Source organism: Staurois parvus, unplaced genomic scaffold (assembly GCF_062004578.1).
Source record: "Staurois parvus isolate SC_StPar_1 unplaced genomic scaffold, SC_StPar_1.0 ptg000696l, whole genome shotgun sequence".
Classification (NCBI taxonomy): domain Eukaryota; kingdom Metazoa; phylum Chordata; class Amphibia; order Anura; family Ranidae; genus Staurois; species Staurois parvus.
The window spans coordinates 1,663,467-1,688,158 of NW_028318492.1; positions in this window are offsets into that span (position 1 = coordinate 1,663,467).

Below are 24,692 nucleotides of genomic sequence, written 5' to 3' on the forward strand. Positions count from 1 at the left end.
GATTTAACACCCAATATTTATGAAGAAAGATTTATTTACAACATTTTTTAAGAAAAACACTTTTTTTTTCAAAAATTTTTACTTACATGAATTACATTTTTGGAAATTTTCCAGCATGCTGGCTAATAACATGTTGACCTAATGGTAATTCTGGATTGCATGTTCTCATGCTATGATTGTGCCTGTAAGCCCTCTTCCAAAACTCCGCCTTCGCCTTGCCAACATAAAAGGAACCACAATCACATAGCAAGTAAATTACCCCTTTTGTTTTACAAATGGCATAATGTTGGGGTTTGTATTGTTTCCCATTAGGCAATCTAAACTGTGGATCCATGCACATGTAAGCAAGAACTACATGTACAGTGGAAATAAAAAGTCTACACACCCCTGTTAAAATGTCAGGTTTCTGTGATGTAAAAAAATTTGACAAATATGTATTTCATAACTTTTTCCACCTTTATTGTAACCTATAAACTGTACAACTCAATTGAAAAACAAACTGAAATCTTTTTTGGCAGAGGGGGAAAGTAAACATAAAAAAACTAAAATAATGTGGTTGCCTAAGTGTGCACACCCTCTTATAACTGGGGATGTAGCTGTGTTCAGAATTAAGCAATCCCATTCAAAATCATGTTAAATAGGTGTCAGTACACACCTGCCATCATTTAAAGTGCCTCTGATTAACCCCAAATAAAGTTCAGCTGTTCTAGTAGGCCTTTTCTGACATTTTCTTAGTCGCATCCTACAGCAAAAGCCATGGTCTGCAGAGAGCTTCCAACGCATCAGAGGTATCTCATTGTTAAAAGGTATCAGTAAGGAGAAGGGTACAAAAGAATTATAGATATACCATGGAACACAGTGAAGACAGTCATCATCGAATGGAGAAAATATGGCGCAACAGTGACATTGCCAAGAACTGGACGTCCCTCCAAAACTGATAAAAAGACAAAAAAACTGGTCTGGTAGGCTGCCAAGAGGCCTACAGCAACATTAAAGGAACTGCAGGATTATTATTATTATTATTATACAGTATTTATATAGCGCCAACAGTTCGCTCAGCGCTGTACATTACAATGGGAGACAATACATGAGACATTGCAATAACAAAACAGTGCAATACACGAGGGGTTCGAGGGCCCTGCTCCTTGGAGCTTACAATCTAGGAGGGAGGGGATAGTGGTACAGGAGGAAAAGCTGTGGGGGATGGAGTGGTAGGAAGAGTGGAGGAGATCGGCAGTTAGCAAAGGGTGGGGTAGGCTTCCCTGAAGAGGTGGGTTTTTAGGATGCACCTAAAGGAGAGGAGAGTGGGTGATAGTCTGATGGATTGGGGTAGGGAGTTCCAGAGGATGGGTGATGCCCTGGAGAAGTCCTGGAGGCGGGCATGGGAGGAGGAGATCAGGGAACTAGAGAGAAGGAGGTCTTGTGAAGAGCAGAGAGTGCGTTTTGGGTGGTATTTCGATATTAGGTCGGTGATGTAGTTTGGGGCAGAATTATGGACAGCTTTGTACGTCAGTGTTAGCAGTTTGAATTTGATCCCTTGGGCAATCGGAAGCCAGTGGAGGGATTGGCAGGGGGGGCGGAAACGGAGCGGTTGGTAAGGTGGATGAGTCTGGCCGCCGTATTCAGTATCGACTGAAGTGGGGATAGCCTGTTGTGAGGCAGGCCAGTGAGGAGGGAGTTGCAATAATTGAGTCGTGATATGATGAGGGAGTGGATGAGCTGCTTAGTAGTTTCTGGGGTTAGGAATGGGCGTATTTTGGCGATGTTGTGGAGGTGGAGTCTGCATGAGTTTGTTAGTGATTGGACTTGGGACTGGAAGGATAGATTGGATAGATTGGAGGAATATCTGGCAAGTACTGGCTGTGTGGTACATGTGACAACAATCTTCCGTATCCGTCATATGTCTGGGCTTTGGGGTAGAGTGGCAAGACAGAAGCCTTTTATTACGAAGAAAAACCTCCAAGCCCGGCTAATTTTTGCAAAAACACATCTGGAGTCTCCCAAAAGTATGTGGGAAAAAGTATTATGGTCTGACGAAACCAAAGTTGAACTTTTTGGCCATAATTCCAAAAGATATGTTTGGCACGAAAAAAACACTGCACATCACCAAAAGAACACATATCCACAGAGAAGCATGGTGGTTGCAGCATCATGCTTTGGGGCTTTTTTTCTTCAGCTGGAACTGGGGCCTTAGTCAAGGTAGAGGGAATTATGAACAGTTCCAAATACCATTCAATATTGGCACAAAACCTTCAGGCTTCTGCTAGAAAGCTGAATATGAAGAGGAACTTCATCTTTCAGCATGACAACGACCTAAAGCATACATCCAAATCAACAAAGGAATGGCTTCACCCAAAGAAGGTTAAAGTTTTTTAATGGCCCAGCCAGAACCCAGACCTAAATCCGATGGAAAATCTGTGGGGTGATCTGAAGAGGGCTGTGCACAGGAGATGCCCTTGCAATGTGACAGATTTGGAGTGTTTTTGCAAGGAAGAGTGGACAAATATTGCCAAGTCAAGATGTACCATGCTGATAGACTCATACCCAAAAGGTCTGAGCACTGTAATAAAATCAAAAGGTGCTTCAACAAAGTATTAGTTTAAGGGTGTGCACACTTCTGCAAACATATTTTTTTAGCTTTTTATTTTTACTTCCCTCCACCTAAAATATTTCAGTTTGTTGGTTAACTGAGTTGTACAGTTTATAGGTCACATTAAAGGTGGAAAAGGTTCTGAAGTGATTTATCTTTATTTCATTTTTAATTGTGTAATATGTCACATAAATATATCCAGACTTTATTGGTTGTGCTTACATGTAAACTATTATAAAAACACATAAAACCCGTTTCAAATTCCCATTCCCGCCTGCAGAGCAGTTTCCAGGCACACCAATTGTGATATTCCCTAAGTTAAAATGGCCGCTCGGGCACTTCCGGTCACCGTGCAATGTCCTGACATCACGTCCCTTAAGGGTGATATATTACATTATATGGCTATTCTCTCTTTTCTATGGGTGTTTACCTGTGATTGGCTGGGATATATATCAAACTTGAAAGCATAGTATGTCTGGCATTTGACATAACGTTGGAGGATCTACTGAAGAAGTGGTGGCAATTGGATTAAGGCTTTTTTTTTAATCACATTTTGATGGTAAGAGTATTCACATGGGGTGTTGCACTAATTTATGTGTTCTCACTCAAGTATATTGTGTTTGTCACAATTTTTCACATATGTATATATGGTTGTAATGGTTACACTGAGGATAATACACTATTTTAGTTTTTGTATTTTTTGAGGTACACTGCGATATTGGATTTCATTTTTGGATTATCACATTGAAGATTGTTTGACTGACACTAAAGAGGATTTATTATATTTTTTTTTTATATCCACTGTATATGTCCCCTTGAATTTACAAGGGCCTCCTTGAGCCCCCCTCTTGAACTCACTTCTGGTAACTCAATCCCTGATAGAAGTTGCTCTTCTAAATGTTATTAAAGGAGTTGGAGATATACACTGCTCAAAAAAAACTAAAGGAAAACTTTGAAAACACATCAATGGGGAAAAATATTATGCTGGATATCTATACTGATATGGACTGGGTAATGTGTTAGGAATGTAAGGATGCCCCATTGTTTGATGGAAATGAAAATGATCAATCTACAGAGGATTGAATTCAAAGACACCCCGTAAATCAAAGTGAAAAAATGATGCAGCAGGCTAGTCCATTTTGTTGAAAATGTATTTCAGCAACTCAGAATGTAATCAGTAGTCTGTATGGCACCTATGTGCTTGTATGCATGCCTGAAAACATCGGGGCATGCTCCTAATGAGATGACAGATGGTGTCCTGAGGTATTTCCTCCCAGATCTGGATCAGGTCATCACTGAGCTCCTGTGCAGTCTGAGGTGCAACCTGGCGGTGTTGGATGGACCAAAACATGATATTGCAGAGGTGCTCTATTGGATTTCGGTCAGCTGAGCATGGGGGCCATTCAATTCCTTCATCCTTCAGGAACTGCCTGCATATTCTCACCACATGAGGTCGGGCATTGACGTGCAGCAGGAGGAACCCAGGACCTACTGTACCAGTGTAGGGTCTGACAATGGGTCCAAGGATTTCATCCCGATACCTAATGGCAGTCAGGATGCCATTGTCTAGCCTGTAGAGGTCTGTGCGCCCCTCCATGGATATGCCTCCCCAAACCATCACTGACCCACCACCAAAAATGTCATGCTGAATGATGTTACAGGCAGCATAACGTTCTCCACTGCATCTCCAGACCCTTTCGTGTCTGTCACATGTGCTCAGGGTGAACCTGCTCTCATCTGTGAAAAGCACAGGGTGCCAGTGGCGGACCTGCCAATTTTGATGTTCAATGGCAAATGCCAATCGAGCTCTATGGTGCCAGGTAGTGAGCACAGGGCCCACTAGAGGATTTTGGGCCCTCAGACCACCCTCATGAAGTCTGTTTCTGATTGTTTGGTCAGAGACATTCACACCAGTTGCAGCTGGAGGTCATTTTGTAGGGCTCTGGCAGTGCTAATCCTGTTCCTCCTTGAACAAAGGAGCAGATACTGGGCCGGATGATGGGTTAAGGACCTTCTACAGCCCTGTCCACCTCTCCTAGAGAAACTGTAGTCTCCTGGAATCTCCTCCATGCTCTTGAGACTGTGCTGGGAGACATAGCAAACCTTCTGGCAATGGCACATATTGATGTGCCATCCTAGAGGAGTTGGACTGACTGTGCAACCTCTGTAGGGTCCAGGTATCGCCTCATGCTACCAGTAGTGACACTGACCCTTAGCCAAATGCAAAATTAGTGAAAAAAGTGAGAAAAGATGAGTAGGGAAAAAATGTCAGTGGCCTCCACCTGTAAAAACATTCCTGTTTTGGGGGTTGTCTCACTGTTGCCATTCTAGTGCACCTGTTGTTAATTTCATTAACACCAAAGCAGCTGAAACTTACTAACAACCCTCTCTGCTACTTAACGGACTAGATCAATATCCCAGGAGTTTAACTGAATTGATGCTATCTTCTGATTAAAAAGTGTTCCTTTATTTTTTAGAGTAGTATATATATATATATATATATATACTATATATATATATATATATATATATATATATATACACACTGTATATATACATACACTCTTTCCGTATCGTCTATGGAAGCTACTAAGCTTGGGCTTTGATTGGGTGGTCATTAGAATTTTAAATATGTTTATATGAGGTAATTTTAAATATGTTTTTACAAGTTCATTTATTATTTCTTTATTTTATGCATAAACCAATGAGAGATAGTAAATTTAGAAAAAGCCTTATAGTAGCGATTAATAGCAAAGCTGATGTTTGTTTAAACTTGGCTCGTATTGACTGAGTTTATAGAAGTGAATTTTAAATGTGTTTTTTTAATAATTTAAAGTTTATGTTACATTACACACATTGTTTAAACCAATAATAAAGGGCCACATTGAACTCCAGAAAGGTTTGTTGTGGTTTATCAAAATTTAGTTAAGAAATGCTGCCAACTTTCCTATTAAAAAGGCTATGATGATCTGAGATTGTACTTTCTCACAAAGCTGGTTTCATTAAGCCTGTCCCCTCATTCAGGTAATTTTCATTATACTGCTTGCCATGACCACAGGCTATTCTAGCAGCATTGTTCTATAGAACCTATCTTTTATAAATAAAGGCTAGTGTTTGAATAAAAGTCTACTGCTGTTATGAGAGGTAAATGCATTTCATTGTCAAATGCAAATGTTTTCCAGAGCTGTACTCATAATTGTAGAGGCCTCTATGATTAGGCCCCTTTTTGGCAAAACACGTTAGAGGGGGTTCTCTCATGGGTAGGAAAGTAAGCTGAAGTAATTTTTTTTAATTAGAGGAGCTCACTATATGCCAAGGCAGTGTGCGGAGGGGCACCATTTTGTTGTAGTTCTAAATGCATTTCATTGACATAATGCAAATATTTCCCAGAGCCGTACTCACGAATGACATACCCTTCAAGACACCTAAATCAGGGTCCTTTAAAAACTAAGAGCTTCAAACATTATTAGAAAGATCATGGCAACAAGGGATCCATGCTACTGAAAGTGTCAAGTTACTGAAGGACATGCATGATGGATACTGTTATTAGTTTATCAATGGTGTCATGTTGTCATGGGGGGCTGTTATACCAAAGCTCCATGTTAAAAACAAAAATACACACACACACACACACACATATATATATATATATATATATATATATATATTTACACAGCATATATATATATGTACAGTAAATAATAAAAGGAAATTTAGGGACAGAAGGTAGTTCTGGGAGCAGGTCATCCTGGACAGTGGCCTACAATGCCTAAAGTGTATGCCAAACCAAACATTTTTTCTAGTTTTGGATGGAGTGGGGAAGGATTAGAATCTCTGTCAGGCTTTAGTGCAAACCAGGTTTCTGTAAGAAAGATTGTCTCTCACTTGCAGTCTGGATGACAATGGTTTCCACAGACAGGAAGTGGGGTAAAATCTGCACTAGCGACATATACAGCAATACAGGAATTTTATATTTCTGCTAATTTACATTTCAAAAGATATTTCTGCCTGTGAGGTCCTTGGAGGTTTACCCTCACTTCCTGACTTTGAAATCACTTTCAGTGGGAGAGAAAGGGGGGGGGGGTATTTATAAAGCAGTAAATATGACTTTCACTGGTGGTGAATCAACCAATGTAATTGAAAAATGCCCTGGAAAGATTCACCTGCAGGAAATGTCTGGTGAGTGTCAGATTTGCTGCTTTATAAATATACCCCTAAAAATACCCCAATACTTGAGCAATAAAACATGAACAATGGTATAATCCTTCCCCACTTTATCCAAAACTGCAAAAAAGGTTTTTGCTTTAAAACACCTTAACTATTGCTAGTACTTTAATTATAAATGCAGCCCTGAACTCCTTCCATACATCCAATCCATTTGAAAGAGAACATGAAAGCACACATCTTTTACCTCTTCTACATTTTTAACACTTGCTTCTAAACACACAAATGAATGAAGCTAGTGCTGTCCATGTTTTCATTTAAAATATATACATGTTCATAAACATACAACACAAAATTAGACAGGTCCACTTTAAATACCATTCTTTGCAATTCTCAGGTAGAGTGCCAGAAATGTTTACTTTGAGAAGTCCAATTATAAACCGCAAGAGTATAACTTGAAATTACACTGTGCTCACATGCAGCTGCTATGGGAGCTTGCCAAAAGAAAGGTCATGAAACCCAAGTCAGACCACTAATGGCTACTGAAGGATTGTATGCTGTGAAATATATACTGTGTGCAGGACATATCTTGTGCACTTTTGGAAAATACAAGGCCTCCAAAACTTGATATGTTATACATTCATGTTGTTCTGTGTCTGTATTTCTACTTGTCTTTTGACAATCAGTCTTATTTAATTAGGCAAATACCAAATTGCAACCGGTCATCTTCCATTACCTTGGCTGCAATAAACTAACCATGAAGTCTGATTGGTTGTTACATTTTCTTTTCATTACTGCCATTATTACATTTGCAGGTTATAGGTCATAGTGTGTATAAATCATGATTCAATATTACTTTGGTTCAATCAATCAAAATTTGCTACATCTTAGTGTGCAATAGAGAGTTCATCATACAAAAGCAATCACAATTGCTAAATTACTCGTATAGTCTATAGGTTGATCTCCAGCCCATTCAATTCATTTTGGCTTGTGTGAAATCTCTGTTTTTCTTGAAAGTGTAGAAGCATGAATGAAACGTACCTTGAAGACAATAGAGAAAAACACTGTCAGTGTCTGTATACGCAGGACAAAAGGCCATCTATATCATGATGAGCAGTTATTACAATGCATCACTACAGTGAAGGAAATAAGTATTTGATCCCCTGTTGATTTTGAATGTTTGCCCACTCACAAAGAAATTATCAGTCTAAAAATCGTATGGTAGGTGTATTGCAACACTGAAAGACAGAATAGCAACAAAAAATTCAAAAGAAATGTATGACTAACAAATTATGCACTGATTTGCATGTTCATGAGGGAAATAAGTATTTGATCCCCTATCATTCAGCAGGATTTCTGGCTACCAGGTGTCATACAGGTAACAAGCTGAGATTAGAAGCAGTCTCTTAAAGGGAGTGCTGTTAATCTCTTTTTGTTACCTGTATAAAAGACACTTTTCCACAGGTGCAATCAAACAATCAGATTCCAAACTCTCCACCATGGCAAAGACCAAAGAGCTGTCCAAGGATGTCAGGGACAAGATTGTAGACCTACACAAGGCTGGACTGGGCTACCAAACTATCACCAAGCAGCTTGGTGAGAAGGTGACAACAGTTGGTTCACACATTCACAAATGGAAGAAACACAAAACAACTGTCAGTCTCCCTAGGTCTGGTGAACCATGCAAGATCTCACCTCGTGGAGTGTCAATGATTATGAGAACAGTGAGGAATCATCCCAGAACTTATTTCCTTCACTGTATATGCAATTTACAGGACTTATATAACAGCACAACATACTGATCAATATAGACTAATCTAGAATTCAGTTAATGATAGTTAGTAATTATTATTATTATACAGGATTTATATAGCGCCAACAGTTTGTGCAGCACTTTACAATATAAAGGGAGACAGTACAATTACAATACATTTCAGTACAAAAAGAATAGGAGGGCCCTGCTCGTGAAGCTTACAATCTAAAGGAAGGAGGAGGTGGTACAAAAGGTGATAGCTGCAGAGGATGATTTGATGGAGGTGACTCAAGTACAGTTCTTAGGTGGAAGTTGGGTAGGCTTCCATGAATAAGTGAGTTTTCAAAGATCGCCTAAAGGTAGACAGGGTGGGGGCTGACTGAACATACTGGGGTAGAGAGTTCCAGAGAATGGGAGAGGCTCTAGAGAAGTCCTGGAGGCGAGCGTGGGAGGAGGTGATGAGGGAGCTAGAGAGCAAGATGTATTGGGAGGAGCGGAGCAGGCGATTTGGACGATATCTGCGGACGAGGTTGGTGATGTAGCTAGGAGCAGTGTTGTGGATGGCTTCGTATGTTGTGGTTAGAATATTGAATTTTATAAGTTGGGTTAGTGGAAGCCAGTGAAGGGATTGGCAGAGAGGGGCAGAAGTCTCTGATCAGTTGGTAAGGTGTATGAGTCTAGCAGCAGCATTCATAATAGACTGAACGGGTTGCAGTAATCAAGGTGGGATAAAACCAAGATGTAGATACGTTGTAGTAATGAGCTGAACATACCTGGGTTTGGATCGAGCAAGGTTTGGTGAACATAACCAAAGTTCAATATAAATAAATAAAAGTGAGTGCTCTCATGTCAGCAGCCAGTGCACTAAAGGTGATCACAGCAAACCTTATAGAACAACCAATAAAATAAAGTGCAGCGCCAAATATTCTCAGTATGTCATAAATTGTCCACACAAAAGCTATGAGCATAGATGAACAGTTCATAAAATGAGATCCACTTGTTATAGCAGAAATACCAAGACTTGTGGCAGGAACAAATGATAAAAATGCGCACTCACCGGACATGCATGACAAATGCGCATGTAATCAATATCCACCGAGATCACTTAGGCAGTATATACTAGTATATACTTTCACCTAGGTGAGCACAGACAAACCCACATGTGAAAAGAATCAGAAACAGCATTGCAGCAAGGAGGATGATGAGATGATGAGTTGTGTCTGGGTATTCCATTCATCTACGTCAAACACTTATTCCAGATAAGGGTTGGTTATAGATGTTAATGGGGTTCCCAACACAAAACAAAATGACAAGGGATTCCCCCCTAGTTCATACCAGGCCCTTTAAATATGTTATGAATTTTAAGGGTGACCTCAGGCAAAAAAAAAAGAAATGGCATGAACCTCCCCTACCAAATTTGGGTCTGAAATGCATTTAAAGGAGGAAAGAAAAAAATGTGTGAGGTTTTGCCCAAAAGTCCATACAAGACCTATATCTGAACAAACAGCCTAGTAGACCAGGCAAGGTCACAAACATGCAGCCTCCCCTTGAATCTTATGGGCCACATGCCCTCAACAAAGGGGAATTCCTTGTCAGGGGGATCCTCATGGTCAAGCACCCTTTTCTCATGTTGATGAGGACAAGGGTCTCTTCCCCACAACATCATACCCCTACTCTTTTCCAAAAAAAGTAAAATGTAAACAAAAACACAGAGACAGGTCTTTACCAATAGAAAGGTCCCATAATGGACATCCATCATCAATCATGTCCAGCAATGTACATTAATGTCATGATGTCTGATGCCCACTAACAGCGTGAGGTCCCCCAAAATTCTATACCAGACCCCTAACCAAGCATGCAGCTTAGTGGGCCAGGAAAGGGAACAAGTGTGTTCCCCCTCCTGAACCATATCAGGACACATGCGCTCAACGGGGGATAGGGCTTGTCGAAGGGTGATTATAATATTCTCTCGGAATATCAGTTTGAAACACTGAGTTAGCAATGTTAACCCCTGCATTCCAATAGCACTCTAATACTGGCATCTCCAGAGCAAATGCAAGAGATCCTCATAGTCTATCATTTATTTTGTCTCAAAATCATATAACAGGCTTGGTGTATAATGTCATCCCATTATAAAATACAATTGTGACAACCTGTATGATACATTTAAAGAAACCTAATGGTCTGCATCCTGGTGTTTTTGAAAGAGAAGATTTATACAGGTTGAGATATTTTTTTAATATACAGAAAGTGGTAAAAAAACAGGAACTTTTATTGTGTGGGGGAAACCAGTTCACTACAACTAATTTTTCAATGTTTTTTTCTCTTTTGTTAATGCTCTGGGATTTAAGTAATTTAATTGCATGCATGTGGTTATGGCTTATAACATCTGCAGTCTCCTGCTGTTACCCATGTGACATGTAAACAAGCATGTATGGTAGCAGACACCAGTGGTTGTATATGCGAGAGGCTGTGCCTGAGTAGCCAGTCACTCTCTAAATAAATACACCTCTTTTTATCTTTGGAATTTGTGCCATGATGATGTCATACTTGACGAAACATGTTGGGTAGAGCATAGTGTTCCTGGAGTGAATTGGCTGGATATCAACTATAAGGACTGCAGCACTGTATGGTGGCTTGACTCTGTACTTCTCCTGGACAGTGCTGTTCCTCTGCCTTATGTCAGTAATCCATGAAAGCAGTTTCTCCTTTTTTTTACATGAGAGTGCAGTTTATTTATTTTTAATAAAATAGTTTTTAAGCAGGGAACACTATGGTCCTTTTTCTGCTTCTCTGAGGAGTCTTATCATTGGGAGTCTCTCCCAGGATGGTTTACACTGCTGGATAATTACTGAAGCTGTTGGTTGTGAGCCAAGTGGAGTCATGCTGGTAATACTGTACATGTTGGCTGAAGCAGACTAGAGGGTTGCTATTTCTGTGTCCATTACTAAACACCTTACTGGATCCTTGTATAATAAAGATGTGCATTTTGACCTTTGTAATGAGGGTGAGCATTTGCTCTCATGGGAATGGTGGCAGCTATTCACCTGCAATGCACCGTCACAAAGTTTTGGATAGTTTAGACTTTTCAAATTTTGCACAATTTAGATATTAAAGTGCACTGATTATTTAACCTTTTGGTTCATTGAGTTTATATATATATATATATATATATATATATATATATATATATATTTCTGTGTTTATTTTAGTACTTCCACAATTATGTATTGTGATTGCAATATTTACACATTTGTTTAATTTTATGTTGTTTTAGGTATTGAATTGAGAATTTACTAAGTGATTGGAGCACAACGCCAATTCAAGCACATGGGTGATTTAGATCACATTGTGTATGCAGCTTGAAAATGTTTAGGCTGTTGTTCAAAATGATTTATTCACAATAAGTGTTTGTGTGTGTGGTGACATGTAAGTAATCAGGGCGTGGTGGCAAGGAATTAGAGTGCCAAGGGAGCATATGCAAGATAAAACAGGGGAGCTCAGTGGTGAGTGAAATATGGGTGTGTAGTGGCATGGGTTGGGGGGGGGGTATCTGGTAGGGCAGGCAGTATTAGAAGGATGTTGGGCAAAGGGACCAGGGGGACATGGCAATGATGGGAGTTACAGGAAGGACAGGATGGAATATGGAGTGCAAGCAGAAGCTGGGAGACAGGGGGGTAGCTTGTCAGGAGTAGTGATAGGCTGAACATACCCGAGTTCAGTTTGGCAAACGTTGTCAAAGTTCGGAACTGGAATCCAAACCCCACTGAAATCAACAGAAGCCAACCTTTCACTTTCTGTAGTGGCTATTTTCTGGCAGAGAAAGGGCATGGAGAGGCCAGGCAATGATTCAGGGGACATGTACCAAAGGAAAAAAAAAATTAAAGTTAAATGAAGAGAGGCTGTTTTGGAGCTGCTCAAAAGGCAACATAAAAAAATATACAATTCCTTTTACATTTATTATATGACGTCCTCCCAGGATCATGCCTCGCGCTTGTCCCATGGGCCATGCTCTGGCACAATCTGTCGTCTGCCGCTGTGTCTACTGGTCCACTGCCAATGTCACGTGTTCGCTGTGACCAATCACAGCACATCCTATGACAGTTGTAAACAATAAACGGCTTCCTTTCATGCCATTCACTGCTTACAACTGTGCTGCGAGCTGTGATTGGTCACAGTAATCACATGTACAGACTGGGCCAATCACAGCGCATCTGTAGCATGTGATCAGCTATGGCCAATCACAGCTGATCACAACAAAAACTACTGAATGAATCAGTTTCATTCAGTAATTGTTGGTATAAGCAATCATAATGTGTAAAAAAAACCAGTCTTGATCACTTGCCCAGAGTAGTACAATGTTACTATGGTAAATTGAAAAAGCACATTTTCTATACTGAAAGAGTCTCTTTGTGCGCTGGGGTTCTGTGTTACAGAAATACCTCAGACTGTCTACTTTCTGAAAAGCGGTCATTTTGGGGGTATCTGTACTGTCCTAGCGTTTTTGGGCCTCAAGAAATGAGATCAGCCATCAGTACATCAGGATTGATCAATTTTTAATCATACCATAGTTTGTGAACTCTATAACTTTCCTACCAACTAAATAATAAACACAAATTTGGGTTATTTTCACCAAAGACATGTAGCAGAATACATTTTGGCCTAAATTTGTGTAGAAAGATTATTATTAGAAATGATATAATAGAAACTAAGAAAAAAAATTTTTTTCAAACTTTTTTTGTTTATAGCGCATAAAATAAAAAAGACAGTGGTAAATAAATACCACCAAAATAAATTTCTATTTGTGTGAAACAAATGATAAAAATGTCATATGGGTACAGTGTAGAGGGAAGAGATGATGCATTTTAAATTTTATTTAGATATAGATATTAGATAATATAGATATTTCAGCGTATTATGTCACAGCCAGGATCCAGAAATACTGACATGCAGCACGCTATGTAAGTGTTTTATTAAAAGGCTGCAATGCAAGACAGAGAGACTAGGTAGGTTTGATCCTCCTAAAATACTGTATATAATAGAGTGTGCTTTTTTAGAGCAACAAGCCAGAAAAACTGAACTGATTAGCAATTGGACAGTATGTACTCCCTATTGCTAAGATTCTTTGTCAGAGAGAGATCCAGCAGACCTGGTCTGGGATAAACAAATCATAGTGTCTTTTTTCACAGACTGTATACCTAAACAATTGTTAACACTGGATGCCAACTGCTTGAAGCTTTTTTTCTATTCCACTATTCCAGAGGGAGTGAGCAGGCACATTATACAGTATGTAAAAAAGAACAGAGAGCTATTTTCTAAGTTTGAAGTTTAAAAATGGAACCGTTTTGAAGGCTTTCTAATATAGGCCACAATTTTTGGAAGAGAGAAATCAGATTGCACTTTGAAATCTAAAATGTGTCTTTTCTTTGGAAAGCTAAACATGAAAATTGCGACATTTTTGCAGCACAGCTATTGAGCCTGTATGGACAGCCTGTAATTTAAGAGTGATGGACCAGACATTTAGTACTTATAAAAAAGTTTGTTTTTTTTCAGTGACAATGGAAATGACATACAGGTTTGCACCACAGCTAGAAAGTCTGTTTGGACAGGCCACAATTTCTGAGACCTTGAACAGGCATTTAGCATAGGAAAGAAAATAGTGTATATTTTTGAGCACTAAGGATGCAAATAGCATACAGGTTTGCACCACAACAAGAACGCATTTTGAAACAAGCTGCAATTTCCGAGAAACTGAGCAGGCATTTAATTCCTGAACAAAATAGTCTTCTTTGAATACTGACAATGGAAATACATACAGGTTTGCACCACAGTTGAAAAGCCTGTTTAAACAAACTACAATTTCTGAGCAACTGAGCAAGCATTTAGTTTTGGAAATAAACCATCCAACTCAGTATGGAAAAAGCAAACAGCTAAGCAACACAACTAACAAACCAATGTGGACAGTTTGCAATTTTAGAGGTATAGGTTGCACAGGCATTTTACACCAGGGAACTGTAAATTAGCTGTCTTCTTTTCATGGATGTGCAGTGGCAGTAGTGTGGAAGGCTACATAAACTGCTTTAGATATCACTGGTGTTTGCTCCTGTTCACGATGACGCTGTTTGACAATGAAACATGTTGGACGGGGCTTAACTTGTGACATCAGCACACTCACCGTGTGGCCAGCAGCGAGGCATCAGTACATGTATTTTCTTTTACCTCCGTAAGTACCTGTCTATTGTTTTAAATAAATTGTTTGGAGGTTTTACACTATGTGTAGCCTCTGTTCTCCTCCATGAGTACGGATACAGCCTGATCTGACATGCTGATCCTTGAAATCACTGGTGTTTTGCTATTGCCATTGATGAATGTCTGGAGGACTGTTAATTACATGACTGGCTTTTCTCTGTGGTGAAGACCTTTCATAAACGCAAAATAATATTAATATTTTTGAGTAATTTTGAATTATACCAATTTTCTGCAGAGAACACAAATAGTGTTCATCAGAGACAATTCAAGAGAGAGAAAACAGGCACGCTCAATCTGTAAACCCAAAAATTAAAGTTTATCCTTCCTAGGACAAAGGAGAAAAATGCTTGGAGGAATTTGTATGTACTTCAAAGCACATTTCATAGGTCATAACTAAGAGATGTGAGACTGGACTGATTTCATGTAAAGTATGACTGTTAGGCCTTCCTACTTTAAAGAGTGTGCATTCCAAATGTCATAGCTGAGGAGCAGCATGAGGAAACAGTGTGTTGTGCATTTCTATTGATGTTGTACTGCATTTTACCAAAAATATAGTCCACATTTAAAAAGAAATAGGTTTTGCCTAATTTGCATAGAGATAAAGCATCCCATCCCAACATGAAAATTCTTGCAGAAGAGAGGATCGACCCTGTATGTTTTGTGTTACCGGCATACGGTGGCAAAAATATTAGGTAATGGGTGTTGGTGGTGGCGGCCGAACACTGTAAGCCCAACAGAAAAATTCTGCAGAGCAAAGGATAGACCCTGTGTTAACAAACATTTACCATATCTACAACTGTGAAGCAGCTGCAAAAAATTGGGTTTTGGATGTTCATGGTGCCAAAGCTGTAAGACCACAGAAAAATTCCTGCAGAGAAGAGGATGGACCCTACTTTAATAAACATTTACAAATGTCAACTGTTACCAAAAAAATCCATTTTAAATTTGCATGGTGCCCAAACACCGTACGTCCACTGAAAAATGAATACGTGATCTAGGATGGACTCTTTTAAACAAAAATAACAGCACTTGCAGATATGAGACAGCTCCAAAAAAACTGTTACTGTTGCCCCACTTTTAGACTGCTACAACAGTGGCAGGAGATGTTAACAGGGCCATTTAGTGCACCTGGTGGCTGGGTGTGCTTATAGAGACTGGACATGAAAATGGTGGCAACATGTGGGATATTTTTTTTGGCCTGCAACAGTGAAACAAGTAGCTTTAGATGAAGCAAAAAAAAAAAAATCAGAGGATGGCTCATCAAAATATTTAATCAGGCACATCTGCAGCAGGAATTTGGTGGCTGCTGCTTCAAGACTGGTTCTTTTTGATGATTGTAAATGAATCAGCTGTGTCCATGGGCAGATGCACTCTTTTGTCTGTCACAAAGACCCCCACTACACTGAATGCGAGTTCAGAGAGCATGCTGCCTGCAGCCTCATTTGTATACTGGGCATACTCTGGCCAGGGCTCCATCCTTGTGACCAAGTTGTCAAGGGAGTCATCCATTCACAGGGTTTCTCTATCCGATATCCACCCAAATAATTGGCCACCATATGATGTAGCCACTGCCAATAGGTCCTGGCATTGGTGCTGAGGACTGAAATTTTTTTGATGGCATCACTCAGGAAACCATCCCTACCACTGCTACTCCTTTCGCCAACAGGCTCTGAGACACCTTGCCTGCGGCTTCTGGAAATGAGTGACACAGGTTACTCTGTAGTGCATCTTTCAGATGTTTCATCCTCTGCTCCCTCAGTAAGAATCTTTCCTTTTTTAACATGGATCAAGGAGGTTTGCCAGCCCATAATGGTCCCTCTCCTTAATATCACAAATCCCAGGGTCCTTTAACAGGCTATGGAGCATGAGGGAGCCCATGTACAGCAAATTAGTTCTCATGGTTGATGAGGATGACATTATCCTCAGCTACCTCCCCCCAGCCATGTACAGTATCACTCATGGGGTTTGGAAGGCATGAAATGCACTACAGGAAGACTTCCTAATGTCATTTTCAGTGTCTCCATGGCAATCATACTCCTCCTCTTCCAATGATGGTTTTGACAATGCATTATGGAATGTCTGACAAAGCAATTCTCCAAAAGTTCTCAAGGGTGACTCAAGGGTGCTAACTGACTCATCACCCCTGACATTTGCTCTTTTAACAAAACACCCATGCCCTATGATACCCTCCCTATTTCCTGAACCCTTGCCACCCAAGCTCAAGTTAGTGTAGGTAAATTTAGTTTAGCTCACTGTAGCCAGTGGAGCTGGTTTGATTAAGGAGCTCTGGGTAATAGAGGTGGGAGCATATTAATTAGCAGCTTAAAATTTATGTAGCCCCAGCCAATCTCTAGGAGGCTAAGAATGCATAAAGGTAAAATACTTTGAGCCTTTACAATTACTTTAAGCTTATATGAGATTTTAATAGTTGGCGTTACATCTACTTTAACAAAATGTGCTTGGGTACTTGGATTTCAGTGCTAGGGTACATTTTCTTAGGTGATTCAACTGTATACAAATATTTGTACATCCAAAAATCCATATACCACTTGACCTCCGGATAATTTACTCCCCTTAATGACCTCACCGTTTTTTGCTATTCAGCACTGCGCTATTTCAACTGGTAATTGTGTCGTCATGCAGTGCTGTACCCAAACAAAATTCATGTCCTTTTTTCAAACAAATAGTGCTTTCTTTTGGTGGTATTTGATCACCAATTCACCTATGGATTTTAAATTTTTTGTGATATAAACAAAAAAAGACCGAAAATTTGGAAAAAAAATATATTGTTTACTTTCGGTTACAAAAAATATATATAGTGAACTCAAAGTTAGTTATAAATTTATCACCAAAATGTGTTCTGCTACATGTCTTTGGTAAAAAAAAAATCCCAATATATGTACTGAATTTTTTGCTCCATAAGACAAACTTTTTTCCCCCCAAAAAATGGGGGAAAATGTCTGTTCATCTTATGGAGCGAATATGGAGCGGCCGACCTGGTATTCCCGTCGCTGTGTTAGAATACTGGGTCAGTCGATCGGCTCTACTGTGCAGAAGAACCTGCTCCTCCGTCCTACCTGTTCCTCGGTCCAGCGGTGTCCTGCTTCCATTAGCTGTCTTCTCTCCCTGGCGCCGGCATCTTCAGTTTGGGCACCCGGCTGTGACAGCTTGCAGCTTCACAGCTGGGTGCCCACTGCGCATGTGCGAGAAGCGCTGTGCTTTGTGAATGGCCCCATAGTCTTGTGGGACCTGTCACGTGTCCCACAAGACTACGGGGAGGGAGGAGGATGACAACTCCGCGGACGTGGGAGCAGGTACCTGTCAAATTTGGGTACCTGCCTCCCCCTCTCCAAAGGTCTGCACTCTCTGGTCATCTCCTGTACTATGTCTGCAGTCTCTGGACATCTTCTGTACTGTCTCCTCAGTATCTGGTCATCTCCTGTACTATGTCCACAGTTTCTGGTCATCTCCTGTAATATGTCTGCAGTTTCTGGTCATCTCCTGTACTGTGTCCACAGTCTCTGGTCATCTCCTGTACTGTGTCCACAGTCTCTGGTCATCTCCTGTACTGTGTCCACAGTCTCTGGTCATCTCCTGTAGTATGTCCACAGTCTCTGGTGATCCCTTGTAATATGTCAACAGTCTCTGGTCATCTCCTGTACTATGTCTGCAGTCTCTGGTCATCTCCCGTACTATGTCCGCAGTCTCTGGTCATCTCCTGTAATATATCTGCAGTCTCTGGTCATCTCCTGTACTATGTCCGCAGTCTCTGGTCATCTCCCGTACTATGTCCGCATTCTCTGTTCATCTCCTGTACTATGTCTACAGTCTCTGATCATCTGCAGTATGTCTGCAGTCTCTGGCCATCTCCTCTACTATGTCCACAGTATCTGGTCATCTCCTGTACTATGTCTGCAATCTCTGGTCATTTCCTGTACTATGCCTGCAGTCCATTGGTACAGAATTTTTTTTTCTTGTTTTTCTTGTTTTCCTCCTCTAAAATCTACGTGCGACTTATGGTCAGGTATGTCTTATGAAGAACAAATATGGTATATTAAAGTGGAGTTCCACTCAACCTATCAAAAAATAAAAGTCAGCAGCTACAAAAACTGTAGCTGCTGACTTTTAAAAAACAGCCACTTACCTGTCCCGTGGTGTGTCCCCTGCAGCTCGTTTCACTGGCCGTCATGTATTCCAGGAGGCCAGCATCTTCAGTGTGGGCACCCGGCTGTGATAGCTTTCGGCTTCACAGCTGGGTACCCACTGCACATAAGCGAGTAGCGCTTCGTGAATGGTCCTGTAGTCTTCTGGGACCTGTCACATGTCCCAAAAGACTACAGGGAGGGAGGACACCTTCCGCTTCCGATCCCCTAGGCGATCGGACCGGAAGTGGGAACGGGTACCTGTAAAATTTGGGTACCCGCTCCCCAAACATGCCAATCCTTAATGGGGAGCGGGGGAGCAGTCCTTAAAGCTGAACTTCCCCTTTTGGGTGGAGCTCCGCTTTAATTGGGTTGTGTGAAAGTTATAGGATCTACAAACTATAGTATACTGTATTTATTGGAATTTATACAGCTTTAACTTTCTGACCGCCTATCACATTTCTTGAGGTGCAAAAATGCCAGGGCAGTACAAATACCCCCCAAATTACTTTTTTGGAAAGTATACACCCCAAGGAATTTGCTGAGAGGCATGTTGAGTCCATAGAATATTTTACAAATTTTTGTAAAATGAAATGTTTTTTTTTTTACGCAACGTTATCAGTTAAATGATATATTGCTCATGCATGCCATGGGTATATGTGGAACAACACCTCAAAACACATTCTGCTATTTCTCCCGAGTATGGGGATACTACATATGAGATACTTTGTGGCAGTCTAGCCACATACAGGCCCCCAAAATCTAATGACCACCTCCAGGCTTTCACTTTCTCATTACCTATCACAGTTTTGGAGGCCCTAAAATGCCAGGATAGTACAAACACCCCGCCAAATTACCTCTTTTTGGAAAGTAGACACCCCAAGGAATTTGATAGCCTGGATAGCATTTTTCAGATATCATTTTTGTCACAGGGTTTTGAAAACAAATAAAAGAAAAGAAAAAATACATTTTTGTTTTCTTCATTTTCCAAAACCTTGCAGCAACAAATGAGATCTGCAAAATACTCACCATGCCTCTTAGCAAATACCTTGGAGTGTCTACTGGGTCATTTGGGAGGGGGGTGCTTCCACTATCCTTGCATTTCAGGGTGCTCCACAGCTCCGTGGTAGTTCATTGAAAACTACAAGCAGATAGCCGCTAAGGCTGTTGGGACATTATTATTATTATACAGGATTTATATATCTCCAACAGTTTGCACAGTGCTTTGCAAAATGAAGGTAGACATTACAGTTACAATATAATTTGGTACAAGAGGAAACAGAGGGCCCTGCTCGTTAGAGCTTACAATCTAGGACATGCAGTTCATTCATTCACAGAAGTCCGTGAATGAGTGACGTGGCCATGTGGGCAGTTTTCAAATTTGACAGATAGTACAGGGAAACTTCTCCCCACCCTAAAAACGGGTGGAACATGTAACATGTTCTAAAGGTGAACTTATCCTTTAAATGCCAATTCCCATCTACATGGAAAAACTCCAGCAGTGACTGCATTGCTCCAGGTGGGCTTCCTGATAGGGACAATAGAACATGCCTGTGCAACGAGTATCTACACAGCCATGTATAGTCTTCACTTGTGTGATAGAAGCCAGGCACAGAGGTACACCTTTTTGAAAAACTGATTTTGGAGACTTAGCAGATAACCAATATATCTGAAAATCTTTTCATAAAAAAATCATTCTTTTTTAACATGGTACTGCAAAAGCAGAGGAAATTGGAAATCAAAGTCCAAACTAAAAGCTTCTATTGTTTGCTCTCTTTAAAAGACACAACTTTTATTCTTTCAGTGATTCCTGGTATGTCTAGACTAAGATATTTAGAAATATACAGAAGAAAGGGGTTTTTTATCAGATAAACAGAGCAAGTAAAGAAAAAACAAACATCTGCACTGAAATCATTTATTTTTCATTAGGTTTGTGTGATCTCCGTGCTTTTCTAACTTTGTCTCGATTACATACACTTTCCCTTTTATCCCCACTCTGACATGGAGTCACTGACAGACTCAAAAACTGACTCTGCCTAAAATTGGATGTGTTTAACAATGGCAAAGCCACTGTGAGACACGAAAATCTTAGTATGGTATAAGAATTAGTGACAGCTTGTACCTTTAATAAGGTATAATATTTAAATTTCTGCAAAGTGCATTATCATTACTGTTACCACAGTTTCAAAGCAAACAGAAGGACTAGCCAGAGGGATTACAAAGTAAAAATGATTTGCTGGAAGGAAAATAAAAAAGAAAGGAAGCTTAGCCAAGACATAGAGTGGTTCATATTATACATTTCTGTTATATGCTTCAGACTGATAGATGCACTTAATAGAGATATTTTAAAGCCTTTGCAAATGTATTTAGCCAACAGTCCAGTGTACTTTATCTTGAGTACATTAAACATGCCAGAGTTAAAGGGACTTGAGGTGTATTTCTGAGTAATGTACTGCCAATGTTTTCTATAAGAGGGAGCAGCAAGAAGCTCAGCGTGCCAACCCTTTCCTCCAGAAGACATTTTCTTCAGCCAAGGAACACCTTCTAGAACTCTGCATGAAAGAATTACAAGTATGCAGTGTCAATGTTTCCTTAGTTCTGCTTTTCTTTTTACTTTAAATAATAGAATTAAATATCAACCGTAGAAGCTCATTCCCTGAGTTGCAATGGAAATTCCTGTATATGGAAAACATTTTACTGTAAAGTAAGAAATTACATAAAAAGATATTAAAAAATTGTTATCTCTGTGAGTAGGGAAACGTATCAGGAGGTTAATAGTTTTTGTGCAATAAAATAAATCTGGCCTTCTGGCTAGGTGGTATAAATAAAGTGACAGAATGAAGGACAGTAAGTGACTCTTAGCTGAAACAGAACTGCAGTAAAAACTGAGTAACCCATTAAAAGATAAAATAAAAAAAAACATTATTATTTACCTATAATTTAGAGCTGTCTCTGCAGTACTTTTTTGTACTAGATGTTCTCAGTCTTCTTCAACCCATGTCCTCCAGGCTGTAAGGAACCCTCTCCCAGCCTTTGACTGGGCACTGAAGGAGAACAGGAACGTGTTCATCTCTAAGTAACTCTGCTCTCTCCCCTTATGTGCATGTTCCTTGGCAATCTCATGCGGCTTCTTCCTCTCCCATTATGAGCTCTGTTATTTATGGACTTCAAGAGACTGATACCAAGTCTGATTCAGGTATTTATTCTGCATGCTCTTAAAACTACTTATATTGTTTGCAGCTAAAATAATTGCATTAACTTGTGCCTTTTATAAATGTCTAAGCATTAATTTGGTTCTGGTATACATACAGTAGAAAGTGGCAGGGGTTTGATGTCAGTATTGCTTGAAACAAATACTTTTTTAGACCCGACTATAAGTGCATCATACAGCATACATATTATATATTTCTGCATGTGATGAATTGCTGGATTCACATATAACTCCAGTACCCATTAGTTAAGTTTTCTATTAAAAAGTTTATATTATATTTTAGACTTCATTACACAACATATATCTATCTATCTATCTATCTATCTATCTATCTATCTATCTATCTATCTATCTATCTATCTACCATAGTAAAGTATATAATAACGTTGCTTAACTTTTGAATGTAATGATAAGCAAAGCCTTTAAAAATATTTTTAGAAATATATTTCCTATAAGACCTGCATTTTCTGAAGGTTACATCTTTTATTTTTTTCCTGAGAAGCATTGTTATGGCCATACATTGCTTCATAGATATGAGTAATGCTTTTAAAATGAAGGTCATAAAGGCATTAACAAAAGAAAGGTATTTGTTAACCAAAGACTATCCAACATTTTCTGCAAGACCCGTTACCCAACATTCCCTTTTTTATAAAGAAAATGAAGCAAAGCTATCGGCATATACAATATTTGCTTCATTTGAGTAGGTTTTCTTTTAACTGCTGTAGGTGTGTTACCACTTGAGCCAGTATCACAGTGTTCTCACTTCATTTTAATTCAAAGGCTGCTTCATATTTCATTCAGATCAAGTAATTTAAGTGCAGAAAAAGGGGCAGTTCTTGTAAAGTACATGACACATTACCAAAGTTGGGAAGAGAAGTCAAAGAATGGTTTATGGAAATATATAGCTACTGGTCTCTAAGCCTGGCCCCTGATAGTGACACTAGTTAACACAGAAGCTGCCACAAGACGTCAGATTCTGATTTTAGAACAAATGACAGCAGTAAGACCAGGGCTAGAGCTTGAAATGGCAGTACTAAGTATCACGTTACTCTAGATGAAAAAAAAGACCTGCTGACAGGAGTGACACTGCAGTCACTCCTGTCAGTGAGTAGAGGAGAAGGGAGCTGCTGGAGCTCACAGTGTGCTCCTACCTTTAAATAGAGATGGTGCTTTCAGGGCACTTGTCCCTTATGCCCCCTCTTGTCCCAGCCCTGGTTTGGGAGCTATGTCCCAGTCAGAGGTGGTTACAGAAGGAATTATAACAACTAAAGTTGTCACACCAGCCTTGGAAAGATGATGGTGAGACTACCACAACAATTACAATGTATTTTAAAAGTGTTTTAAACTTTCCTTAAATCAAAGGATATAAGCAATTTCTGACATCACAATACCATCCACAACCAATGGAGATGTGAAACAGTGGCAGAACCCCTAAACCTGCAAGCTAGAATGAAGGGGTACCAAGTCAAAGCAAAAACAGTGATACAATAAGAAATGCCAGGGCAACTATCCTCATCCCTGGCTAGTTGGTGGGGATGAGGATGCCACCAACCAAGTGAATGTTTAACTCCGGTCTGTCTAATCCTGTGCATATCCACAGCCAATAGGGACAATTACCTGATAGGCTGGAGGATGGATCAATTTGGCATGTAAAAAGCTTAGATTCTTCGACTGGGCAGGACACTGCTTCTGATTGACTTACTTGGAATGATACATCAAGCCCTACCTTGCAGCCGCAAACATTTGTTAGCCTGGACAAAATTTCACTCTCATGAACTGATAAGTGGAGCTCAGAGAAGTTCAGAACTTTGCTATAACTGATTAAGTTAAGCAGTTAAAAGTATTAGCTGGAGTTCAGCTTCAATGTGTTAATGTTTTATGTCAGCTAGTACATTCAAAGCTTGTACATTGAACACTCCGCTCCCCCTCAGACTGACAATGCTGCTGTCCAAATGTGCCCCCTGTGCTCATTCAGAGTGGTGTCTCTAATACAGGAAAAAGAAAACGAATGCAGCCACTTCATCTAATAATTGGTAAGATGCAATACTGTTAATATATTTTTGGTGTTGGGTTCAAACCCACTTTACGACATCATTGCATTTAAGAGAGTAGGAGGAGATTGAGAAGGAAGTGTGTTGGATTGAAAAAATGATGGTACCCTGTTAATCTATTGTAGCTTTTTATGTCTGGCTTGCTTCTAGCCCACCCACATATTGGAAGCGCAACACATTTTACAGCAGATCACACATAGAAAGGATGTAAAATGGTGAAATTGTTAAAAATAACATTTGCAGCATTAAGTAGAATTTGATCCAGATATGATGGCTGTTTGCATTTCTTGCTTGTGGTAGAACAACTCACCCTGGTAGGAATATATTTTTTTATCACAATTCCAGGTTTCTAAATTTATATATATGAAGAAGCAAGTGGAGAGTATTTTGCTCCATATTACAGTTTACAGTACAGGGATAATGGATGTTACTTTGTTTTGTGCGAAAGCTTGTTAAGGCAAGATACTTAACCTCCTGCTCTGTTTATCTGAGCAACCACACTATTTATTTTCACTCCTTTCATTTGCATGAA